This window comes from Ochotona princeps, chromosome 3 (assembly GCF_030435755.1).
Source record: "Ochotona princeps isolate mOchPri1 chromosome 3, mOchPri1.hap1, whole genome shotgun sequence".
Lineage (NCBI taxonomy): Eukaryota > Metazoa > Chordata > Mammalia > Lagomorpha > Ochotonidae > Ochotona > Ochotona princeps.
In genome coordinates this window covers 90,609,216-90,618,999 of record NC_080834.1, presented here as the reverse complement: position 1 = coordinate 90,618,999, position 9,784 = coordinate 90,609,216, and positions in this window count along the sequence as shown.

The window sequence follows — 9,784 nt, the reverse complement described above, 5'->3', positions numbered from 1 at the left end:
GGAGAAAGGGACAGGTATTGAATCCAGCAGTTAAGATGCTAATTGGGATGTCCACTTTCCATATTAAAGTGCTTGGACTGAAGTTCTCGGCTCTGTGACAAAGTAGGTTAAGCCTCCACTTGTGGCACCGGCATCCCGTATGGGTACCAGTCTGAGTCCCAGGCACTCCATTTCCAATTCAGCTCCCTGATAAAGTTTTTGGCTTTAGCAAAATAAAATGGCTCAAGTCCTTGGGCTCCAGCACCGCATAGGAGAACCAGAAGTCCTGGCTTCAGACCAGCCCAGTTCCAGCCATTGCAGCCATTTCGGAAGTGAAGCAGAGAATGTAAGATCTCTTTCCCTGTGTGTGTCTCTTCCTCCCTGTATCTCTGTCTCTGTCTCTCCTTCTCACTTTGCAAATCTGTGTTTCAAATAAAAATAAACGGGTTTTGTTTTTAAAGTCTAGCTCTGCTTCTTTTCTTTCTTTTTAAAAAATTTTTTTTCATTTGTTTTTAATTGGAAAGTCAGATATACAGAGAGGAGAGACAGAGAGGAAGATCTTCCGGCCATTGATTCACACCCCATGCAGCCACAACGGCTGTAGCTGAGCCAATCTGAAGCCAGGAGCCTCTTGCAGGTCTCCCACACAGGTGTAGGGTCCCAAGGCCCTGGGCCATCCTTGACTGCTTTCCCAGGCCACAGCAGGGAGCTGAATGGAAAGTGAGGCATGGGCCCGGTGGCGTGGCCTAGCAGCTAAAGTCCTCACCTTGAACGCACTGGGATCCCATATGGGCACTGGTTCTAATCCTGGCAGCTCCACTTCCCATCCAGCTCCCTGCTTGTGGCCTGGGAAAGCAGTTGAGGATGGTCTGGGGCTTTGGGACCCTGCTCCCGCGTGGGAGACCCGGAGGAGGTTCCAGGGTCCCGGCTTCGGATCGGCACAGCACCGGCCGTTGCAGCTCACTTGGGGAGTGAATCATCGGACGGAAGATCTTCCTCTCTGTCTCTCCTCCTCTCTGTACATCTGACTTTGTAATAAAAAATAAAATAAATCTTCAAAAAAAAGAGAGAGAGAAAGTGAGGCCGCCAGGATTAGAACTGACACCCTTATGTGATCCCAGCACATGCAAAGTGAGGACTTTAGCTGCTAGGCTATCCCGCCAGTCCTTAGCTCTGTTTCTAATTTCAGTTTCCTGTTAATGCTTTTCCCGGGAAGTAGCAGGTAGTGGCTCAAGTTGTTGAGTCCCTAACACCCACATAGAAGATGATAACAAGTGTCTGGCTTTAACTCATCCAGGGCCTAGCTGATGTGTGTGTTTGGGGAGTAAACCAGAGGATGAAACCTCTCTCTCCCAACTTCCCTCAAATAAAATGAATGAATAAATAAATTTTGGGGGGAAATTAAAAGATTTCATGATACGTAAAAAGTATATAAAATTAAAATGTCTGTGGGCAGAAATCCTAGCTCCCATGTCTAAATTCATCACTGCAATGGACCTCTACCTAGTTTAGGCTCTGCTTCCACCTTTGGCACCTGCTCCCAGACTGTGGGAACTGGAGACCCAGGAAGAAGAGGCAGATGGTCCTCCACTCCTCCTGGGAGACCTTCAAGGACACTCACCAGACTCTGTAGCCAGTCTAGATCGCCCCCTGCAGTCTGTGGCGGCTTCTCCATCCTCAGCACCACCTGCAGCACAATCCTGCTGGTCCAAGAAGCTGAAAGAAACACAAGGAGAGAGCTCCTGTCCCAGTTGCCGCCCCCGCTGCTGCCACCAACACTCCCAGCACCCCCTGTGCCAATTCCAGCTGACCTGCAGAAATCTACATGGATTGGTCAGGAGGCACCCACTAAAAGAGTGTGCTAAAAGAAAGTGTGCTGTGTGCAAAAATGTGGTATCCAACAACCCCGTCACCTACCATGACCTTCCAAGACCACTTAAGATGGACTCAAAGTGACTCAAAGCAAAGCAACAGGTGCAAGAATAATTGATAAACCAAGCTGCAATAAACATGCTTTAGCACAAGCTGGATAGAAGGCCAAAACCTCGGGGCTGCAGGCACCCAACAACCTATGCAGTAAACTCCAAGCAAGAGACTTGCCTCTGTCAACCCCAGCTTTTGGCTTAACTGTGGGTGGAGATGAGCCTGTGTGCGAATTCCCAGGCTTGCAGAGGGTACTGTGGTCTGGACAGCAGTCTGGTACCACGTGGCAGAACTCATCACAGTAGCAATTTCCCCTCTTGCAATGATAATCCGTGCCAAGGCAGCAAAGGGGCTGGGGCTGGGAGCAGCTGCCTGCAGTGAAGGGACAGAGTTCACACACGATGCAGAAACACCTGGATAACTACATGCAGAAGAAGGAACTAGGAATCCCTACCTCACATTATATGCAAAAATCATTAAGAGCTAGAACACAAACAACTTATTACAGTTATAAAGCCAAAATTCTAAAACTGAAGAAAATATAGATGGAAATCTTTATGATCTTGAATTAAGCAAAGATTTCTCAGACACGACATCAAAAGCATAAAGTAGCAAAAAAAAAAAAAAAAAAAGACAAATGGGACTTGATCAAAATTAAACCTTAGGCCAGCACGGTGGCTCCACAGGCTAATCCTCTGCCTGGGGGCAATGGGATCCCATATGGATAATAGTTCTTGTCCTGGCTGCTCCACTTCTGATCCAGTTCCCAGCTTCTGGCCTGGTAAACAGCAGGCAATGACTGCTTGGACCCCTGTACTCATGTGGGAGACCTGAAAGAAGCCCATAGCTCTTGGCTTTCGATCAGCTCAGTTCCAATAATTGCGGCCATTTGGAAAATGACCAACAAGTGGAAGATCTGTGTGTGTGTGTCTCTCCTCTCTGTAAATATGCCTTTCAAATAAAAATTTTAAAATCTTCTTTTAAAAAAAGTAAACCTTTTGTGCCCTTGAGAGTACTATCAGGAAAGTTACAACTGGGGCTGGTGCTGTGGCATATCATGTTAAGCCTCTGCCTGTGGCACCAGCATCCCATATGGGTGCCAGTCCATGTCCTGACTGTTCTACTTCTGATCCAGTTCCCTGGTAACGGTCTGAGGAAAACAGTGGAATATGGTTTCATTCCCTACTCTTTCCTAAGTTGCCCAACTGAACAGTTATCTAGACATTACCCATTCACCACCGATGGAGGGGACACATCTTTAAGAGTTCAGAAAGCAAGGCGTGGGCAGATACAGACCCTGACAGGTTGTCCTGGGGAGGAATGAGTCCCAGGTGTTCTTGCTCCTAGGACTATCGTCCTTCAACTCTAGCCGACCTTCCCGCCTTCCTCCAGGTAGCACCTGCCTGGGGCTTTGTTTAGTGATAAACTGGAGGGTCTTGGAAGGGAACAGGATCAACAGTGAGCAGGTTCCAGAGAGGATGTAGAGCTGGGTGTGGCTGATTCTACCTGTTGTGCCAACAGGAGCCAGGGGGTGCCTCGTGAAAGGGGAGCAGTAGCCCCATGTTCAGCTCAGGAGTAAGCCTTCCACAAACGATCAGTTTCCCCTCTAGGATCACCTCCCTTCCTTCTTCCAGCATGAGACTGTCACCAAAGCTGACATGCACAAAGAAAGAGCTCCATGGATCACTCCGACTAGCCTGCTGCTGAGCCAGAGGACACTTCAGTGGTCATGGCCTGCACATAGTTTAGCAGTGTGAGATGGACTAGAGTAGAACAAAATGATTGACTTCACCAATATGTTAGATTGAGTTCTTTTGAGTTCTTTTGAAATGTTTTGCTTGTTTTAATATCAATGTGTGGATGTGACAGGCCACATTCTAAACTGTATTTATGGTTGTGAACGAGGAAAAGAGATCTGTAGCAGCCTCTGATCCAGAGGGAGGCTCTCGACCTATGGATAAGTGAGAAACTATTGCCCAAGATGCTGCTTGAGGTGGGAACAGACATGGGGTAGAACCCACCATCCTGACTAACCCTTTTTTCTCACCATTCCATACCCAGGGTTCTTACAAAGTCTTTTGTCGAATTTCTGAGATTTGCTATAGATTCTGAACGCTCCTCTCTGTCTCAGGGCCTAAGTTGTTTCCCCGCCTTCGACAACCCTTTCCTCCCACATCAATCAGAAGAGAACATTCCTACAGATCAAGGCCACGGTTAAAGCTTTATCTCCCGCTGGACGGTCTGACATTGTACCAGCAATGTCAGGGTACACTTAAATAACAGACTGATGGAATCATGACTCCTTATGAAGGACTATACTATTGTAGCAACATGGGGAAAGTCAGTCAGGGGGTGGGATTTGGGGTGGAGGGAGAATCCCAGTCTCTCCGAAAGTTGTACCATAAAATTCAAAAATTAAAAATTAAAATTTAAAAAAAGCTTCATCTCCCCAGGATTGCTAAGGAGCTATCTCATTATCATGAAGATAAATGCTCAGCAAAGAACATGCATCAGCCTTTCCATACAAATCCAATCAGGGCTTCCTGTTAGCACAACAAACACAGAAAGTGGGATAAGGTGAGAAAAGCAGCATTCGGCAAGCCCTCATGAGCAAATGATGAAAGCAAAAACCATCAGAGAAATATTGATGTGGGATTTTTGTAATGGATCTGTTATCTGAATGATTGAGTTTACCGCCAATAAAAATGGGAAAATTAGACCTTGTATGTTTCCTTCAACATGTCCTAGAGAGTATGCAGCCCCACCTTGAGAGTATTCTTACCTAAATAAGTCATTAGATTTTGATCTGATCTTAATTGCCATGTTCCAGGACAGGCAGGGCACAGGGGCATCCACAAAGATTCAATCAGCCAGGGGCTGGCATTGTAGTCAAGTGGGCAAAGCTGCCCTCTGTGATGCCAGTATCCCATATGGGTACAAGTTCATGCCCTGGCTGCTCCACTTCCAATCCAGCTGCCTGTTAATGTGCCTGGGAAAGACAGGAGAGGGTGGCTCAAGTGTTTGTGTCCCTGCCTCCCCGTGGGAGAACCATATAAAGTTCCTGGCTTCTTGCTTTAGTCTGGCCAACCCCCAGCTATCATGGCCATCTGGGGAGTGAATCAGCAGGTGGAAGATCTCTCGGCAGCTCTAACTTCCAAATAAATAAAATCTTTGAAAATTCAATCAACCAAATCCAGAATGTAGGATATTCTGGATGACAACCACTTTCTTTGTGCAACACCTAAATAGCAGGGAAAACGAGTCAGTTACAGATTTAAAGACTCTTAACAATATACCAGCTAAATGTTATGGGAGCCTTGTTTGCAGGCTGATTTGAATGCCTGGGGCATGGATGATCATTATTATTTTTCAGTGTTATTTGATTTATTTAGAAACATCATTCTTTGATGATTTAACCAGAGTACTGAAGAGATCACTGGATTCCACAACAGAAACACGAGTTCTAGTCTGGTTTTGACACCAAGAAGGTGAACAGACAAGGGAAGCCATGACCTTGAAGAGTTTTACTTTCTTTCATTGCAAACCAAAGGGTCTCGTTTCAGAAAAAAACAATTCAATTCAGTTAAGTGGCTAACATTTTTTTAAATTTAAAAAGTTACCTTCTTAAACCATGTCATCTTATTTCTTTTTTATAGGTAACGTATACATAATTGATCAGAGTGGGAAGGATCCAGAGTTAGAGAAAAGTGGGAGTGCTCATTGTTTCTGAATTTTCTATTTCTTCTTCCTGTTTCTGGAGGAAGAGGGGAGATAAGAGGAGAAGCCATACCCAGCCTCCCAACCGCCCCAGTACCCAGTCATGGAGAACAGTCATCCAGTATCAACCCAGGGTCTCAATGTGGTGTACACTCCAAGGATTCTGCCCAGGTGGTTGCAACAGTTCTGAAATGCTGTCGATATCACGATATCATCAGTCTAAGCATGAGGAAATTGTTTCAATGTCCGTTGGTTGACACAGTTGACCTTAGAGTCTCCATTCTCCCAGATGTTTGCTGTCATCATTTGGCTGGGGTAGTTGTCCAGTTTGTTCTGTCCACCTTCCTCTGCTATGGGACCAGATGTCCTCTGCAGACACCAATGCACTGCCATATCCTCCATGTGCATCAGGGCCTGCTATCTACTACTCTGTCTTTTCCACTGAGGAGGACCAGTTCTAGCAGGCGGGCCCAAGGACCCAGACCAGGCAACCTAGACCCCTCTGGACCTGGCCAGGGTGGTGGGGATTATTATAAAAGAAGAAGAAGGCAGCCTAGCAATTAAGATGCCAGCACTCCTTATTATAGTCCCTGAGTTCAAGTCCTAGCTCCAAGTCCCAGTTCCAGCTTCTTGCTAATATGGACCCTGGGAAGCAACAGTAGTGAGCCAAGTCGCTGCATTCCTGCCAATCCAGGGAAACCTTGATTGAATTTCCAACTCACAAATTCTGCCTGGCCCTGCCCCAGCCATTTTGGACATTTGGAGGGCAAACAGAGATGAATGATTTCTCTGTCTCTCAGGATAGAAGGAAGTAAGGTTGGAAGGAAGGAGGGGAAGGAAGGAAGAGAAAGGAAAGGGGGAAGGGAGGAAGAAGTATTTTTGACAAGTAGAGAAATATAAACACTGATAGGGCCTAAATTACAGTAAGTAATTACTTTAGTTCAGATAAGGTATGGTGATCATATATTTTAAATATAGGAAATATGAGTTTCAGCAAAATGTTGATAATTTTGAAGCTAACAGGAGCACTGATGTCACTATACAATTTTTACTACTTTTGGGTATCTTTGGAGTTTTCATAGTAAGCAACTGTTTTAAAAAGATGTATTTATTTTTATTGGAAAGTCAGATACATAGAGAGGAGGAGAGACAGAGAGGAAGATTTTCTGTCCATTGATTCACTCCCCAAGTGGTCACAATGGCCAGAGCTGAGCCAATCTGAAGCCAAGAGCCAGGAGCTTCTTCCGGGTCTCCTGTACAAGTGCAGGGTCTCAAAGCCTCGGGCCGTCCTTGACTGCTTTCCCAGGCCACAAGCAGGGAGCTGGATGGGAATCAGGGCATCTGGGACATGAACTGGCACCCATATGGGATCCCAGCTCATGTGCGAGGAAAAGATTTTAGCCACTAGACTGTGGCGCCAAGCCCATGGTCAACGACTTTTAAAGATCAATTAAATCTATCCTGAGAGGCTATCAATCCTACCTCCTCCCACCTGGGATTTAACCTTTTCTTTTGATCTTAACATCTCCTGACTTTAACTTGCCTTGTAGTAGTCATGCCTGTCTATTACTGTTTCAGCTTTCTGTAAGTGTGTTTTTCTACCAGATCCCTGAGGGTAGAAAATGCATCTTTGCATTTTTTATGGAAAATAATTTTTTATTTAATTTAGTTGAAAAAAATCTGATTTAGGGCTGGCATTGTGGTATAACAAGCTAAGCCTCCGCCTGCAGCATTGGCATATATGAAAGCCAGTTTAAGTCCCGGCAGCTCCACTTCCTATCTAGTTCCCTGCTAAGGCACCTGGGAAAGTAGCAGATGATAGCCCAAGGGTCCCTGAACCCATGTGGGAGACTAGAAGAAACTTCTTGCTCCTGCCTTCAGCCTGGCCCAGCCCTGGCCGTTGTAGCCATCTGGGGAGTGAATCAGCGGATGGAAAATTCTCTCTCTGCTCTTCACTCTATAGCTCTTCCTTTCAAACAAATCTTTTAAAAACATCTGAGTTGAAGTTGGGCTCACATATGAACTCCTGCAGTGTCTATGAATCAGGAGAAAGTCCTAGTTCTTAACAGTCCTGACTGATGCCTTCAGAAAAACAACATCCCCCCTGCCACCAGTGACCAAGCACCCGTTGCTCATGCATGCATTCATTCATTTTATCCTCTTGAGTGACTCTGAGCTGGTTACTGTTTTGGGTGGTGTATGGCATTTCACCACTCCTCTCGTCTCTGCCGGCCAACACTGCCCAGTGCAAGGAAGTGAATGTCACCGCCCTGGGAGGTGACTGTGGTACTGCAGGAGAAAGGGGAGAGACACAGGATGCTACTGGGTGGGGAACCCCCAGGAGGCAGCTTCCTGCAGTGGGGACACTACTAGGGTCTCCCCTGTGGTTGGCTTGGTCCAAAACAGAATCCCCAGGCTGGAGAAACAACACACAAGGGGAGTGGATTTGGCTCACAGTTCCAGATGCTGGCAAGATGGAGGGCCACATCTGCCCAGGGCTTCATGCTTGCCATGGCCTGGCAGAAGGCAGCACGTGGCAAGAAAGCATGGGCACAAGGGAGACCACAGCCAGGTGAGAGGAGTAGAGCCCCACCGTTACAGCAAGGCCACCGGACAGCAACTGACCCCTTCAGCAGCAGTGACACTAACCTGCTATGACAGAGGACATGGCCCTCATGACTTGTCTCTTCTTAAGTCTGAATCCAAGCATTATTTGTTAGGGAATTAAACTTCCGATATGTGCACTTTGGTAAACACATTCAAACCATAACAAGGACCACAACACTGGCCTCTCCAGGAGGCCACACTGTGGATACACATGGGCAAAGCAGGCGCTGAGGCACCTTCCAGGACAACTGTGCTTCCTTATGTGTGTGAAGTCCATGGAGGGGAAGTAAAGTGCTATTCGGAAAGGGCGAGGAAGACAGGCACCAGACAGCTTCACCCAGGCTGGTGAGGGCCCCTGAAAGCCCGTTCTGGTCCCAAACTTGCAAACCCCACTCAACACAACGGAAGCCCTGCCCTTACTCAGGTTATATATATTTGTATTTGATAATACATCTATTGGCACATGGCTGTCCTTGTAGATTCCCATCCTCAACACTGACATTCAGCTTTGTCTCCAAAGAAGTTCGGATAAACACAAGCTAACCCATCCCATTGCATTTTCATTTTTTTTACGTATTTTATTATCATACCTCAAGTACCGAAAATTATAGAAGCAACATACAAAGTAAAATTATAAAGCAGTTCCATTGCATTTTCAAATAAGTGCAAGCTGCCCTGGGGTCCTGCTTGTTAACCCAGATCTGGACTTGTCACATCCATCTTCTTCCCACAGTGCACACTCCAGAGTCCCATGCCTCTACACACCAGAACCTCCTCTGGAAAACTCCATGCCTCCCCAGTCAAACAGACCCTCACAAGCTAATTGCCCAGAGATATCTCAGAGACCGGCAAGGGAACAGAACCGCTGCATTAGACACCTAGTCAGCACTTAGTAAAGCACCTGATTAAATGAGTGAGTTGATTAGTGACTTCATGACTGCCAGCTCCCAGGAGGTGGGTCATGCCAGAAACAAGAAGGTTGACTCCTGCAGGGAATGAAAGAAATGAGAGCCCGCAGTGACTTGTAGCACAAATACTCACCTGGCTCCTCACCTGGCTTCTGGTTGGGGGCCACAGGACACGGGCACAGCAGGAAGAGCAGGAGCTGCCACATGACTGAGCAGAGTCAGATGCGACCCAAGGACTGAGGACCTGGCTCTGAATCCCCACTCATCCCCAGAGGCTCACTGGGGAGGAGCCAGCTGGCACCTGGACAGTCACTGGTGGACGGCAGAGGTATGGCTCCACAGTGGTGACACAGCTGTCCCAGCTGCTCATGATAACTCACCCAAGAAGAGGAGGTCATTTGCACCTCACCTGGGAACTCCTAGCTCCAGCGGGAAGCTTAGAAAGACCAGAGTGACAGAGCTGGCAAGGACCTTAGCGATTATCTAGTCTACTGCATGCTACTTTCATAGATGAAGGCTCTGAGGCTTGGGGAGGACAAGGACCCTGTGGGGTTCCAGGGCTCAGGTATCACAGAGCTGGGTGAGAATTCCGACCTGCAGGCTCCCACTCCAGTGTTCTCTAGATCATAATGCAGTGGAGATGTTAAGAG